Source organism: Sphaerodactylus townsendi, linkage group LG08 (genome assembly GCF_021028975.2).
Source record: "Sphaerodactylus townsendi isolate TG3544 linkage group LG08, MPM_Stown_v2.3, whole genome shotgun sequence".
In the NCBI taxonomy this organism is placed as follows: domain Eukaryota; kingdom Metazoa; phylum Chordata; class Lepidosauria; order Squamata; family Sphaerodactylidae; genus Sphaerodactylus; species Sphaerodactylus townsendi.
Genome location: NC_059432.1, coordinates 10,683,837 through 10,700,211, shown reverse-complemented (window position 1 = coordinate 10,700,211; position 16,375 = coordinate 10,683,837). Strand labels below are relative to the sequence as shown.

At 47.2% G+C, this 16,375-nt stretch overlaps 1 protein-coding gene across 1 annotated transcript in view; it reads left to right on the top strand.

Moving 5' to 3' along the window:
* Positions 1-6,783: 6,783 nt before the first annotated feature.
* The window catches only part of RASGEF1A (RasGEF domain family member 1A), a 313,626-nt gene continuing 304,034 nt past the window's right edge, over positions 6,784-16,375 (top strand). Inside the window, exon 1 of the mRNA XM_048506141.1 lies at positions 6,784-6,901. The gene's annotated coding sequence lies outside the window, so the exon portion shown is untranslated. The remainder of the gene's footprint in view (positions 6,902-16,375) is intronic.

The following is a 16,375-nucleotide window of genomic DNA, read 5'->3' as shown; positions in this document are numbered from 1 at the left end:
AACAACGTTAGATCTTGTTTATTTGTCTTCAAGAAGCAATCTTAATTTCACAGCATCAGGAAAGGGGGCAAATTCGACTATCCACTCAGTCAGAAACTTTTTCCTTTCTGCTTCATATTTAGGACAGTCAAAAACACATGGCCATGCTGGCAGGGGCTGATGGGAATTGTAGTCCATGAACATCTGGAGAGCCGCAGGTTGCAGACCCCTAGTTTAAACACATCAAAAGACAGTAGAATGAACACAATTGGCTTTCCGGAAAAAAATGTCTGTGTTAAAGGTGCTCAGTATATTCCAGCACTTTTAAAAGCTTACATGACCTTGATAATACTGCATATTCTATATGGCTCCCAGATTTGGTTTCAGGGTTCAGTAGAGCAACCTGAAAAACCACAATTAACCTTCTTCCATAAATGAATGGCCCTTCCGTTACGTATTCTTTCTGATGCAATCCGACTTGAGGTTGTTCTTCCTAAACGTTGACATCGATATGGAAAACTGTTATAAATGATAAGTATCACTTATCAAATGCAAAGAACGTTCCTGTTTTTGCAGCGCTGGAAATAGGGGCGCACAGTTTGGTTTAGATGGAATAGAGCAATTGAGAGAACTACGAAGCGGTTAGGATTCTGTGCACCTGATGGATTAGCTAAGCAAAGACTGACATATGTACTCGGAAACTAGCTTAATAGGACTGGCATGTTACTCCAAAAATGCCATGAACAAATGTTCTCCATTAAATATAAGTACGCAACCTACTGCTAATGCTGTTTTTACCTTTCCAGTTCTATGTACAGTCCCTAAATTGAGATGAGCATCTATCATTGCATGCTGTAATGCACTCCCAACAGCCAAGGAGGGCCATTATTCATGAACTCCTTCAAATCAAAGATTCTGCGGCTGTCAAACGAACGCACTTGAAGCAGAGAAATGCTGCAAATAAACAAGCAAGAGAGAATGGAGTGAGCTCAGAAAATGGCACTGAGGAGGAAGTTGAGGGAAACAGAGGAGCCTGGGAAACGTAGCCCATAGAGCGCCCAGCGCTGAAGACGTCTCAAAATCAGAGGTGGGATCCAGCAGGTTCTCACAGGTTCCCGAGAGTAGGTTGCTAATTATTTGTGTGTGCCGAGAGGGGGTTCCTAATTGGTGATTTTGCCACGTGATTTTTGCCTTAGTTACGCCCCTCCTCTCAGCAGTAGCGCGCAGAACTTGAAGCAGTCTAGCAGGAGGTGCACCGGCATGTGTGGCAGCCTGTGCCTGCGTGCATTAGTTTCCCTTAGAACCGGTAGCGGCTTCGTCGTTGCAACAGCCCCGCCCAGGAATGCCACATGCCCCCATCGTTTATACACCCCATTGGCGCTACGCCACAGTTTGAATCCCACCACCATGGGAACCTGTTACTAAAATTTTCGGATCCCACCACTGCTCAAAATGTTTCCGCCTAAGAAGAATTTCAAAAGGGGATTCATTTAAAATGTTTTGAGGCTGGAAAGAAAACATTTCCAGGTAAAAACAATGTGGAACTCCGTGGAAGGGACATTTCATTTCCCGCTTCAAGGGGTTTAAAACGAATTGTGCAGAAAACCCATATATGGCATTATACCCTGGTGGGTTCCTCCCTCCCTAGACCTTGCCCTCCCCAGACTAAACCCCCAAATGTCAGGAATTTCCCAACCCAGAGTTAGAAACTCTTGGCATGTAACTGTCCATCAATGCTAAATCTTTCTGTGCACCTCTTGTTCTCCTTTGTTTTGTGTCAGGACCAGCCTCTGCTGCAGTCTCCGCAAAGCGCTAATAAATTATCCCGCCAGAGGTCCAGAAATGAGGTCCACATTGTGGTTTTTAAGCAGCCCCCGTCTTCTTGATTATAAAGGCATTTTTCATTTTCCAGTTGATATATTAATGTATCATCGATGCCAACATGCGTCGGCAGCCCGGTGACAGCTCTTTCAACAGGAACACCATTGTACTACGAAACAATCTACCAAATCTGTGGTTTTCCATGCAACATGAATCTCAATTACCGTCCCCCTAATTGCTGCAAAACGAAGGCAATTGATTATGTCCCACAAGCATAATTTTCCTCCCCACTAGAACGGGCCTTCTAAGAATTCAACTTTTTTTGCTTTTAAGAGATCCAGTCATTTACATGCCTTTTTTCCAACTGTCTGGGAAAATGAATAAGAGACGTCTACCACACCTTTTAAAAACATCACAGATCTGTAGCTCACCTTTCCGTGCGCAATATAACAGCACACAAAAACAAGCCAAAATGTTAATACACAATATAGAATGCCGGGCTGAAACCCACAATTACTCTAAAGTTTCCCAAAAATAATGACAGTTAGGAGACCTTCCTCATGCAGGCCAGAGAACAAAATCTACCCTGAGGAACCACTAGGTTTGCTAAGCAGTGCTCGGGATCATTAGGAAAGGAATTGATAATAAAACTGCAAAGATTGTCATGCCCTTATATAAAGCAGTGGTGCGACTGCACTTGGAGTACTGTGTCCAGTTCTGGTTGCCGCATCTCAAAAAGGATATTGAGGAGATAGAAAAAGTGCAGAGAAGGGCAACAAGGATGATTGAGGGACTGGAGCACCTTCACTATGAGGAGAGGCTGCAGCATTTGGGACTCTTTAGTTTGGAGAGGAGACGTCTGAGGGGGGATATGATTGAAGTCTATAAAATTATGCATGGGGTAGAAAATGTTGACAGAGAGAAATTTTTCCTCTCTCACAATACCTAGAACCAGGGGCATTAATTGAAAATGCTGGGGGAAGAATAAAGGGACTAATAAAAGGAAACTTACTTCTTCCATAGCGATGTGATTGGTGTTTGGAATATGCTGCCACAGGAGGTGGTGATGGCCACTAACCTGGATAGCTTTAAAAGGGGCTTGGACAGATGGGTGGAGAAGTCGATTTATGACTACCAATCTTTATCCTCTTTGATCTGAGATTGCAAATGCCTTAACAGTCCAGGTACTCAGGAGCAGCAGCAGCAGAAGGCCATTGCTTTCACATCCTGCCTGTGAGCTCCCAAAGGCACCTGTTGGGCCACTGCGAGTAGCAGAGAGCTGGACTAGATGGACTCTGGTCTGATCCAGCTGGCTTGTTCTTATGTTCTTATGCTTAGCAACCGATGAGAGCGTTGTGGGTATGTTGCAATGCCAGCTGCAGTGCATATATCGCTTCTGGTAAAAACACAGAAATGGTGTTGGGTAGCTCTAGGAATTGCTGGAAAATCGATGGTAGCACATCCAGGTTTTACCAGAAGTGATATAGTGCCATGTAAGCAGTCAAACCCCTCCTTCCGCTGAGGGATGCCATGGAGTCACGGGGGCCAAAAACTGGCATAAAAGCAAGACACTGCTCGCCACAACATGGATGCCTCTCAAAGACCAGTTGTCTGTCACAGCAAGATTTCTTATATGGACATTTTCCCTCCAGTCCCACTTTCACTTTCTAGTCTCCCTGCAACAAGTAAAACCACTTCTAGCATGAACTTAATTTTGTTTCACTGCCGGAGCTGGGAGATTTGCCAGTGAGCCCAGCTTTGCCCTGGACCTCTTCCCTCCACCCACAGACAATCCCCCTAGTTCCACCCTTCCCACTCCTCGCACTGCTGGCCTTCCCCTCTGCTGGCCTTCCTCCTCCACATGTTGCTGGCTCCTCCCTTCTTCTCTAAACACTCATATTGATATATCAATGTATTGCTTTAACAGAGAGTTGGCTTTTGCAAGGAACAGCACAAGCAGGATCTGTTTCTGGCTCCATCCCACCTCCTTTGCTCTGCTTCTGCTCTTTCTGATGATCGGGAAGGCTTTCAAAAACTTTTTTTCAGACAAGCCTCTTTGTAAAAACAAATCTCTCTCCTGTGGTAGCAGCAAGAAAGAGGCTGGGGGTGGGAGTAGTGGTTCTGATGGTGGTTGGATTCAAACAGTGGCGTTGCACCAATGGGGATGGGTGGGGCACGACGGGGGCAGGTGTGGGCATTCTAGAGATGGGGCATTTCTGGGCGGGCTGTGGCAAAGATGCAGGGCACGCGCACCCCAGGTACAGTTCTCCTGTGTTGGGTATAGTTATGTGATTGTATATCGATGTATATTCTCCTTATATATAACTAGCGGGGCCTGGCCATGCGTTGCTGTGGCAATTGTCCTTCTCATCACAGTCCTCAACCCACACAGATGTCCATGCAGGTCCAATGATCCCCAGCATAGCCTTTTGGGAGCAGCAGTGGCGTAGTGGCTAAGAGCAGGTGCACTCTGATCTGGAGGAATCGGGTTTGATGCCCAGCTCTGCAGCTTGAGTTGTGGAGGCTTATCTGGGGAATTCAGATTAGCCTGTACACTCCCACACACGCCAGCTGGGTGACCTTGGGCTAGTCACAGCTTTTCAGAGCTCTCTCAGCCCCACCCACCTCACAGGGTGTTGTGAGGGGTGAAGGGCACGGAGGTTGTAAGCCCCTTTAAGTCTCCTACAGGAGAGAAAGGAGGGATATAGATCCAAACTACTACTACTACTACTACTACTACTACTACTACTACTACTACTACTACTACTACTTTTGGGGTGGTCAAATGGAATCCCCCTTTCCCTTTTCAATTCACATTATTATATGGTGGTATCTTGTTTTTTTTAGTATAAGGTAACCCTTCCCATTCCACAACGGAACTGTCCAGAGTGTGAATTCCGCTGTCCATGAGGCTGGTTGACACACACAGTCCTGGCTTGGGTAAGGCAGAACTGGGGCAAGGAGGCTATCCCAGCCAGGCAGCAGAGGCAGGGTGGTGAGGCACTCAGATTGAGGCCAGTTCCCTGGGTTTTTAAAGGGCCTCATGCAAAAGAAGCGGATGCAGTAGTGTTGGTTCGCCCCCACCCCGCGGATTTTCTTAGAAAAAGGCAAACTCCAGCTTGCTTTTAGTAAAAGAGCTGTGGCGAATATGGGTGAGGAAGTGGGTAAGTGGTGGTTGGATGTGAGGGAGGGCAGAGTGAGGTGTGTGAGGATGAGCTGGATGTGTGTTGTGTGGCAGCAGTGGGTGAGGCACAGAGAGTGAAAGTTACCTGCGTGTGAGGGGGTTACCCCACCTGGCGTCTCACCGCGGCAAAGTGTGTATGTGTTTCACTTCCACTCGTATTACCTAACAGTATTGCCTATTTACTGTTTCCACTGCTCATCTCTGCCCATCTGCACGGACATTCTAAGCCCTCAGGCCACAGACAGACAGGCTGCACGGACATTCTAAGGGTGACAGTTAAACACAGCCAGCTTCATGGCCTGATGCGCCAGGAAAAAGACGTTTTATCTGGCTCAGGTATGGACTTTCGGCGATTTGAAGGTCCAATTGCGTGCCCACAACAGGGAGGAACGTCATGTGAAAATTTGGGGGCGATCCGTCCAGCTGTTTCGGTGTTAGGGCAAGACCAACAAACGAATGGTTAGCTTTTTATATATATAGATTATTGGAGGTCCCACCCTTGTGTGTGTTATCTACTTTGTTGCAAAAAGTGCAGAGAAGGGCAACAAGGAACCCTTTCCCCTTTTCTTTCTTGCCTCAGTACAGCTGGGATGCTTAACTTGAATTATGGCTCTGGTTTCCTTGAAATACAGCATGACAGAGGAGATCAGGTGCTGTATCAGAAGTATTGGGGTTTGAATTAACACTGTGCTAAACCTTCTCTGGTTTTGATACCAGCTTTGAATTGGCATATTAGGGACAGCGGATTAAAATGCCATTACATCCCAAATGTCCACAATAACACAACCAACAGCTTAAAAACACCTCTCTCTTTCAAATCATGACACCCAGCCAGGCAGCATAACTTTGACTCAAGTCTCTTCTGAGTAGAGCTACCTTACCGAGAAACAAAGAGAGCCAGTGTGGTGTGGTTAAGAATGGTGAACTCTAATCTGGAGATCCAGGTTTATTTCCCTGCTCCTCCACATTTGTGGCGGACTCCTATCAGGTGAACTAGATTTGTTTCCTTGCTCCTACATTCCTGCTGGGTGATGTTGGGCTAGTCGCAGTTCTCTCAGAACTCTCTCAGCCCCACCTACCTCACAAGGTGTCTGTTGTGGGAAGAAGAAGGGAAAGAAGGTTGTAAGTCACCTTGAGTCTCCTTACAGGACAGAAAGGCGGGGTATAAATCCAAACTACTCCTCCTCCTCCTCCTCCTCCTCCTCCTCCTCTTCTTCTTCTTCTTCTTCTTCTTCGTCTTCTTCTTCTTCTTCTCTCCTCCTCCTCCTCCTTCTTCATATTACAAATCTATTCACTTTATAACCTAATTTTCTCACTGAAACTTGAGGTGTATCATTTAATATGGCCCTTTCTGCACAAATCTCCTAAAACAGGAAAGGCAAGGTAGAAATCCAAACTCTTCTTCTTTGACTCCTTAGGTCCCACCCACAACCTCTCTGCCCAAGCAGAAGTGTTCTGTCACTTCCAAACAGTGACTTGGCCTGACAATCTAAGGGTCCAAGGAAACTCAGGTTGCAGCTTTCAAGACAGCATCCCAGAAAAGTAACTTCTGCAAAAAAAACCAGCCGGGCAGCACTCTCACAAGTCACGATGCGAAAGGGGGAGAAAGAGAATCTCTCTGATGGTATGTTCCTCTGCCAGCCTTGCTGCTCCAGCTCTCCTGCACACCCTCCTGCGTTGCTCCTTTTCCTCTCACTGTCTGCTTGCCTGACGCTCCCCCCTGCAGTAAGCTGCAGAATGGGACACTCTGGTTCCAAAGCGAGCCGGCAGCTGTCACATAGCGGAGGCAGCCGGCAGCCGGAGCAAAGAGTGAGCCCACTCTGTCATTTAGGATGACTCACAGGGAATTGGCACTAATTCCTGGCTTGCTCGTAGTGGACGCCGCGCAAGGGAACAACCACGCCGGACCAGACCAAGGTAAGCTGAACAAAAGGATGCTCAGCATGCTCTTTTTGATTGGATTTGAATTTGGAACGCGATGCGTCTCGGAGGCTCGGAAGTGTGGCAGAGACTGGCACGGTCCTCCACCTGGCATGACATGGTGCCAGCGCATTCCGACCTGGCACGAGCCCCTAGGGGGTCATGTTCAAGCTGGCATCCTTGGCCGTGCACCAAGAGGGTTCGAGGTGGCCCTTTTGCTTCCTGGAGAGCAACTTTTAATGAGGGGTGTTGCTACCTGGCTCAGATGCATATAAGAAAGGTGGCTCAACATTCCTGAAGTCTCCACTCACAGAGGTTCCCTTGGGTCCTGTTTTAGGGAATGCCACAGCCCGGAGGTCTACCTTCAGCCCCATCTCACGGCTCTCCTCGTTTAGGACTCGGCTGAGCTCAGATTCCACAGTTCCAAAGATCACACCCTCGTATCTCCATAGCAATCCACCGTCTCCCAAGGCACAAATGGATTTCCTTAATTTATGCTGAGTGTTGTGAAAGCTGTGGCATGCACACACAAGCCCATAAGGGACCATCGGCCGTACCGAGACCGACAAAAAATATCAGAGCTGTATTTGTTTAATTTTTATTTAAATCCAAGCATGCAGAGTCATGAATGTCCTCGATTCCGGGGGAGGGGGGGATAAACTCTGAATTATTCGGGGCAACAGGGGGCTGTCCTGTATTGCTGGTTTTCTTAGTGTTCTGAAGTCGGATTTGCATGAATGCGAGCTATTTCAGAGGATGTCGTTTTTAATTGCTTTCTGGATAATGCCCTCACCTAGCTTGCGTGGTTGTCTCTGTCGAGCCAGTGTTCTAGCAACCAATCCCGATGTCTCCAAAAATGCTACTGTTCAGGAAAGCTTTACTAAGGAGCCTTGAATACAGGGAAGAGAAGCTGATATGGATGTTTACGGTTCATGAAGGAGCTCTTTTCTTTTTGCCTGTTTTGGGGGGAGAGTTATTGAATAGCTCTCTCCAGCTCTAATGATGATAATAATACATGGGACACCCTTTTCCACTTTGAAAGGGATCTTTTTCTCCCCCTGTGCCCCTAACAGGACATGTGTTATTATTTGTGCTTTACTGTGTGCCTTTCACCTGTGATGTGTTGGAAATATTTGGGAATGGATTTCTTCGTCTTTGAAGCAGTTCTGTGTTCAGATGGCAGCGTGTTCACCCGGTGGCTAATTCTACTGGCTTCGGGGTAGAAACTGGCAATAGTTGGCCATGCTGGTTGTTTCTGGAATTGTGCATGAATTTGGTACAAGAAGGGCCACGGCTGCTAAATGTGGTTGCAGCCATAGCTTGTAGACCACCCTATCAGTGATGTATTGAATGAATTTCTGGAATGAGCAGCTGTATCCTCCAGGTAGAGTAAAGATGTCAGATCCTCCACAGAGGCAAAATACACACTGTCAGCTCCTGAAAAAGAATCCAACAACACACAATTGTATATGCACAATGCTTTGGTTTTTAGAAAGGATGCTTTATATAGACTTTAGAAAGGACCCTGCTTTATATAGTCTTTGAAAGAGGAGTGTCATGTTATAAAGAACATTTTCGATTAAAATATCTGAATAGGAAGCCAGCACTTCCTCGTGGGGTCAGGGCGGGAAACAGTGACTGGTATCAGACAGTCCTTTCCCATGTGTGTGTCAGTGTTGTCGAACCTGCCGAAGAGCAGCTTCACATGGTTGAATCAGGATCATGACAGATTCCCTCTACGAGATCCAAATGTGCGTAAAGGAGGCGTAAGTCCAAAACACCAATGTGGTGTCTTGTGTCTTCATTTGTGGATCATGCAACTGGTACACAAGCAGAGGCGGAGGGCTCACGGGGATGTGGAAGACGTGGACGTGTCCCCGGGCGCATGCCAGCTGGTCATGATTCTCCACCCACCCCCCTTCCCTCGGGCCCAGTGGTGGGATCCAAAAATTTTAGTAACAGGTTCCCATGGTGGTGGGATTCAAACTGTGGTGTAGCGCCAAGGGGACTGGGCAGGGCAACGCGAGGCGCGGACGAGGCATTCTGAAAGGGTGGTTCACTGGGCAGGAGCTGTGGCAAAGGATTACTGCAGCCACTGCGCCGGATCTATGGGGCGAGGAAGCGAAGATTGCCACTTGCGCAGGCACAGAGCTGGGCGCACACACGCCAGTGCACACTCCTGCTAGACTGCTTCACGAGATTCCTGCTGGCGCTACTTGCTGAGAGGAGGGCAGGCGTGCCAGGGCAAAAATCCGCGTGGCTTAGGAAATCACCAATTAGTAACCCCCTCTCGGCACACACAAATAATTAGTAACCTACTCTCGGGAACCTGTGAGAACCTGCTGGATCCCACCTCTGCTTGGGCCCACCCCGCCAGGCTGCTCCTTCAGCCAGGTGAGCCTCCACCAGGTGAAAGAGCAGCCTGGCAGGGCCGGGCCGAGGGGCAGCCCACGGCAGGCTCCCACCAGCTAAGGTTAGTGGGGCACAGGGGGGCATGGAGGACATGGGGTGGGGGCGGCCGAAGCTGGTGTTGCCCCGGGCACCATTCCCTCCCTAAGCCTCTGTGCACAAGCACTGATGTCTTTTCTTGAAGGGAAGAGCCCGATTTCTTTTAATAATGTCTGAAATTGTGAAATCACAGAAAGCTCGGAGGCACTGCAAGAGCTTCTTATGGAAGCTACCGAAGTACTTTGACTAACTGAGCTTGCGGAAGAACTGTTACTTTTTAGGAAAGCAGGCCTGTCAACAGTGGGTTGGGATAATGGGCAGCCGTAAAACATCTGTGTTTGCAAAAGTAAGAAATGAAGATTGGTTTAAATACAGGGCCTGTTTGATCTCAGCCCGTTAGCTTAGCTCTAACCACCAAGGCTTAAATGGGATGTTTAAGTTTTGAAAGAACTTGGGAAAACATGAGGTCTGGGTTTTGACAGTTTCCCAAGTTGTGGGGGGACAAAAAAGCTTGCAGTCTTCCGTTGACGTACTATTGACACCACAGTGGCATTCCTTGTAGGCCTCTGGGATTGGTGTAGGGGCTGGGATAATCTCATAATAGTGGTGTGGACAAGCTTTTAGATCTTGAAAGGTCAAAACTCACCACTGAATTGGACAGGAAGCAAGAGCCAATGAAGCTGCTCCCGTCGCCCACCCTAGTTATGAGGTAAACCAGGGGACCTTAAATAGACAAGCGGCTTTTGTTGAAAGACTCGAGAAGAGTTTCACGGGGCTGCCTGATCCCAAGGCTGACTCCTATAAAAGAAAAGTTTTAGCTTTCTCTACAGATTAAGAAAAATATTCAAGGAAACCCTCAAATACTGCAAGCTGGAATGACGAAGAGGAGCTGAGGTCATCCCTGTTTCGCTTTTTTTCTCTACCCCCTGGGTTCACAAGGTCTTTCTTCAGTATTATTTCAGTCTTGTCTGGATTTGGTCTAGGACAGAACTGTTAGGTCGTTTCCCCACATACCGTCTGCTGCGCGCTACTCTCCCCAAGTAGCGCGGGGTCCCGCGGCACTTCCCACTACAAGGGCGGCGACAACGCAGCGGTCCCAACGCTACCACTCTCGCGCCCCCTCAGTGTGCGTCATTCTTGGCAGCTCACTGCAAAGCGGCTCTGCGGCGAGAGGGTCATCAAAGCGCCCGTTTTTGAGGCGCCAAGGCCAACGCACACTGAGTAGCAAGCTGGCAGAGCGGCAGTATCCTCGGGACGAGACTTTCGTTGTCGCCAGCGCCTGTGAGTGGGGAAGTGTCACCGCTGGCTTCCTTCGAAAGGTCATGGGGAAGCCGGGAGAATCGCCAGAAATGGCAGCCTTTGCTGAGAGTAGCAGCAGCAGCAAAGGGTGGTGCGAGGAAGTAGAGAAAATGGGGAAGCTTGACCTTACTTAAAGACATGTATTGTGATTGCCCCTCCCAACAACAGAGCTATGTCGGAGTTTTCCCCACTCCGTAACTGGCAGCGTGTTTGGACCCACTTTAGCGTGTATGGCCAATGTAGTGAAGATCGCGAAGTGTCATTGAGTTGAGTTGTTTTCAACTTGGGGTGACCCTATGAATTAATGACCTCCAAAACGCTCTAGCATTAGCAGTCTTGCAAACGGAGGCCCATGGCTTCCTTGATAGTCAGTCCATCTCATGTTTGGTCTTCCCCATTTCCTGTTTGGCCTTCAGCTTTTCCCAGTATTATTATCTTTTCCAGTGACTCTTGATTTCCCCATAATGTGGCAACGCAATAGCCTCAGTTTAGTCATTTTTACTTCAAGGGACCACATATATCTACTGCTTAAATGACTCTACTTTGTATTTCACTGCCATACCCATTGTTGCTGAGGAGGAACAGGGGAACACACCGTGTAGACCAGGGGTCTTCAAACTATGGCCCTCCAGATGTTCATGGACTACAATTCCCATCAGCCCCTGCCAGCATGGCCAAGTGGTAGGGCTCATGGGAATTGTAGTCCATGAACATCTGGAGGGCCATAGTTTGAAGACCCCTGGTGTAGACCTTATCATGACATAAACTATCTTACAGGCTCCATAGGAGGCACTAGAATTCTATGCACGGATTCCATCTGGGGGGCATGGAAACCACTTTACCATGTTGTTCTGCCTTTAACTGACCAAAAAAAAGCTGTTTAAGGGAAGGAAGGTTACTTATTTCATATACATTTTAATATCCAATTAGGAAGAAGGAGAGCTTGGATTGAGGACCTTTCTCTCCTGCAAGGAGTCTAAAATCTGGGGAATTCAGATTAGCCTGTACACTCCCACACACGCCAGCTGGGTGACCTTGGGCTAGTCACAGCTTCTCGGAGCTCTCTCAGCCCCACCTACCTCACCGGGTGTTTGTTGTGAGGGGGGAAGGGCAAGGAGATTGTAAGCCCCTTTGAGTCTCCTGCAGGAGAGAAAGGGGGGATATAAATCCAAACTCTTCTTCCTCTTCTTCTAAAAGAGACTTTCAAACTTCCCTTCCTCTGCTCACAACAGACACCTTGTGAGGGAGGTGGGGCAGGGAGAGTTCTGAGAGAACTGTGACTAGCCCAAGGTCACCCAGCTGGAATGTAGGAGTAAGGAAACAAATCTGGTTCACCCGGTAAGACTCTGCTGCTCATGTGGAGGAGTGGGGACTCAAACCTGGTCCAGATTAGAATCTGCCTACTCTTAACCATGCTAGGAAGCTCAGGGCAGGTTAATTTAGGGCTTACTAGCCAATCTTTGACCTAGACCACTGGTCCCCAACCTTTTCGAGTTCTCAGACACCTTTGAAATTCTGAAACTGTGTGGTTGGCACAGTCACAAAATGGTGGCCACAAAATGGCTACTGTAGGTGGCTATGCCAGCTACAAAATTAATTTTGTATTAATTTTAATAATGCTGCATTTTAATGGGGTAGGGTTTATACATATATATTTTTAGAGCCTGTATTAACTAATATTTAGCAGTTGGTTAATCTGATGATCATCGGCTCTATTCATGCGGCTGTTCACCGCCCTGAAAGGCCCTTCGGAGGGCGGTCCTATAAACAAATTATAATAATAATATCATATATGTAATAATAATAATAATAATAATAATAATAATAATAATAATAATAATAATAATAATAATAATAATAATAATAAATGGCTGCTGGAGCTTACTTTGTCAGACAGCGAAGATCCATATGTCATGGTGGCAGCTGTCACCAAAGCAATGCTTTTAAAAATCTGCACAGCCAGTAAAATTTCCAGTGGCCAATCAAAAACTTTGCTGGGCAAAAGCCCCTACCTGACCTCACCCACTTTCTAAAAACACTTGGTGAGCAACAGGAAAGGTACTGGTGAGCATCATGGGACCCACGGGCACCATATTTAGGACCCTTGATCTAGATTATGATTAGGCAAAGACCTACTTTCCTCTTCACACATTCTGGATACACAAATAGGATTTGAGGCTCCCACCCGTCTCAGATGTAACACAATCATATACAAGCTGTGGGTTCTCCTCAATTCCTAAATGTGTGGCAAATGATTAGGATCAGGCCCATTACAGACATAGGCTCATTCGGCACATGCAGAATAATGCACTTTCAAACTGCTTTCAGTGCTCTTTGAAGCTGTGCGGAATAGCAAAACCCACTTGCAAACAGTTGTGAAAGTGGTTTGAAAACGCATTATTTTGCGTGTGCGGAAGGGGCCATTGAGACATGGCTTAACCTTCCTCCCTTCACCATTTTCTCAGTCTGAAACTGTCTGGGGTGAAGTACTGTTACACAACTCACATGTTCCCTAGGACTCATGTCGGCTTCTCAATAGGAATGATACCAACCCCCCTCCAAAGAATTTCAGTCTGGGAAAACGGTGCAGGAGGGGAAGAACCAAGATGCTTCCTCATAAACACACATGAAGCAGCTTCCTACTGAATCAGAGGCTTAGTCCAGCCGTCAATCTTGTCTACTCAGACTGGCAGCTGTTCTCCAGGGTCCCCAGAAGGGATCTTTCACATCGCTTCCACCCCGATCCAAGAACGGAACATGATACATTGTCGAAGGCTTTCACAGCCGGAATCACTGGGGTGCTGGTTAGTTCCCGGGCTGCTAGAACACGGCCATACAGCCCGGAAACCACACAGCACCCCAGCAACATGATACCTTCTGCATTCCACACAGATGCTCTGTACTGAGCCATCAGTCCCTCCACGAGCGCTGTGGTCCTGATCCTATTCAGGCACTGCAAGTGTGGGAATGAAGATGCCATAATTAATGTATGATTGTGATACATCCAATAGAGTGGACCCAACATGCATGCTCCATAATGTCTGAAGAGGACCTTAACATTTTAACAGTGTCATTTATAACTGCTCAAATGTTCTAAGTTCGAGTTTGCTACACTGCATCTTTCTTCCCCCTCGTTGTACAATGATGCTGTAAAATGATGGGTTCATACCTGTCCGTTATCATTTGGAGGATCACTTTGACAATTTTCATTTCTGCCACTGTCATTACACTTTCTCCATATTCAGCAGGATCAATAGAAAATACGGGCAGAGAGTATTGCCGAGGAACAATTACTGTTTGTTGATGGATCACTAGGTTGCTTGGAAGCACTACTAATACCCAGTTTTCTTTCTTTCTTTCTTTCTTTCTTTCTTTCTTTCTTTCTTTCTTTCTTTCTTTCTTTCTTTCTTTCTTTCTTTCTTTCTTTCTTTCTTTCTTTCTTTCATGTCATGTCAGGGAGCAGCAGTGGTGTAGTGGCTCAGAACAGTGGCTAAGAGCATGTGCATTCTGATCTGGAGGAACCGGGTTTGATTCCCAGCTCTGCTGCTTGAGTTGTAGAGGCTTATCTGGGGAATTCAGATTAGCCTGTGCACTCCCACACACGCCAGCTGGGTGACCTTGGGCTAGTCACAGCTTCTCGGAGCTCTCTCAGCCCCACCTACCTCAAAGGGTGTTTGTTGTGAGGGGGGAAGGGCAAGGAGATTGTAAGTCCCTTTGAGTCTCCTACAGGAGAGAAAGGGGGGATATAAATCCAAACTCTTCTTCTTTCTTTCTTTCTTTCTTTCTTTCTTTCTTTCAAGAAAAAAACAAATAAATTGTGAGCCAATTATTTTCAGAGCTTAGCCGCACGAACTATTCCATGTTGATCGTTCCAACTAATCTCGGGAGTAAATGGCGGTGTCTGATCCTGTTAGCCAACAAGTTGAATATAAAACCCATTCATATGAGGGCTAGATCGTTATCAGTTGTTATCAGACGTTCCCCCCTCATTCTTTTCAGATGTGGTGGGGAGTGACAGAGTCTATTGAATGTAGACCGCTCCATGAGATAACAATTCATTTGTAGCTTGGCAACCGGGGAAAGAAATCATGTTGCACTAAGACATCGTTCGTGCAGTCCAATGGATGTGCGGCCCTGTTCCCAGAGAGATGAATCTTTGAAAAAAAAATCTACCATACTTAGTCTGCAAACTGATGATAGGTTTATAATATAAAGGGGCATTCCCAACTCCTACATCTAATTAGAAGAATCAGAGGAGCATATCGGATGTAGCCCTCGATGCAACTGAATGGACGGGTTTGTTTCCCCCTTGACAAAGATGTCTCAAGTATTGTCGTCAGACAGTGTTTCATGTTGATTGAGAAGAATGTGAAACCATTTGAGCCATATATGCTAATGAGGGATTCTGCTCCGTATGAGCTTGCGACTGGCTCCCTCTCTGTTTCCTCTCTGTGATAGTCTGGGCCACTATTTAATCTACTATATCCCTATTCACCTTGATAAATAATTCAAACACGCCAGCTGGAAAGAGAGTAACCGTAGAACTGTGGAGGGGGGAGCCCAAGAATGTTTGAGAGAAAGAAGCAACATCTGTAGCTATGGCTTGGTTAAAGGGCCAAGGACCCTAGACAGCAGTCGACTGAAAACCAATGCTTGCTGGGAAAGAATGGGCCAAATGGATGGACAATTGGGAGTTAGTTACAGGTAGTTGAGCACTGAAAGAGCTGGGGTGATTCTACATGGGCAATTGGAGGCCGATTGAGCAATTCCCAATGGTCAACTGGATCCCTGCACTCGTAACTGCCAATACCCAGTTTCTCCATTGTACAGAAAGCAAAGGGACTTGACCATGTGGTAGACCTTCAAACAGCACTTTCTGTGTATGGTCGAAGGCTTTCCCCACTGGATTCAACTGGTTGTGGTGTGTTTTCCGGCCTGTGTGGCCGTGGTCTGGTAAATCTTGTTCCTAACGTTTCGCCTGCATCTGTGGCTGGCATCTTCAGAGGTGTATCACAGAGAGAAGTCTGTTACACACTGTGTCCACTGGAATAGACTTTCCTCTGTGATACACCTCTGAAGATGCCAGCTCTGAAGATGCAGGCGAAACATTAGGAACAAGATCTACCTGTCCATGGCCACACAGCCCAGAAAACCCACCACAACCAGCACTTTCTGCCTTCACCAACTGGGATAAGCAGCAGACTAGACTTAAGGGTTGAATGGCTCTCTTCCACCCATAAGCAGCCAGTCAGACCTCGTAGAAGCCAGTCAGACCTCCTTTGGGCTGGGGATCTCCAGTATGTTTCCCTCCGACGAGTGGAGGGACCTGATGGAGCAATACGGGGAGAGGCAGTCCTGTAGGTATGCGGGTCCAAGACTGCTCACAGCCTTAACTGTCAACACAAACACTTTGAACATGATCCGGTACGCAGTCGGCAGCTGAGTATCGGACCGGAGTACCGGACCAGAGTACCAGATCAGAATTGGTACAGGACCGGAGTAATCCGGTCTCCACTTTGCACTCCAGAAACATGTCCACAACATGTCTGTGAGATAGGTTAGATCAGTGGTTCTCAACCTTCCTAATGCCGCGACCCTTTAATACAGTTCCTCATGCTGTGGTGACCCCCAACCCTAACATTTATCCATTTTACAGATGGAGAACACTGATGCAGAGCATCTTAGTTGACCCCTGTGAAAGGGTCGTTCGAACCCCAAAGGGGT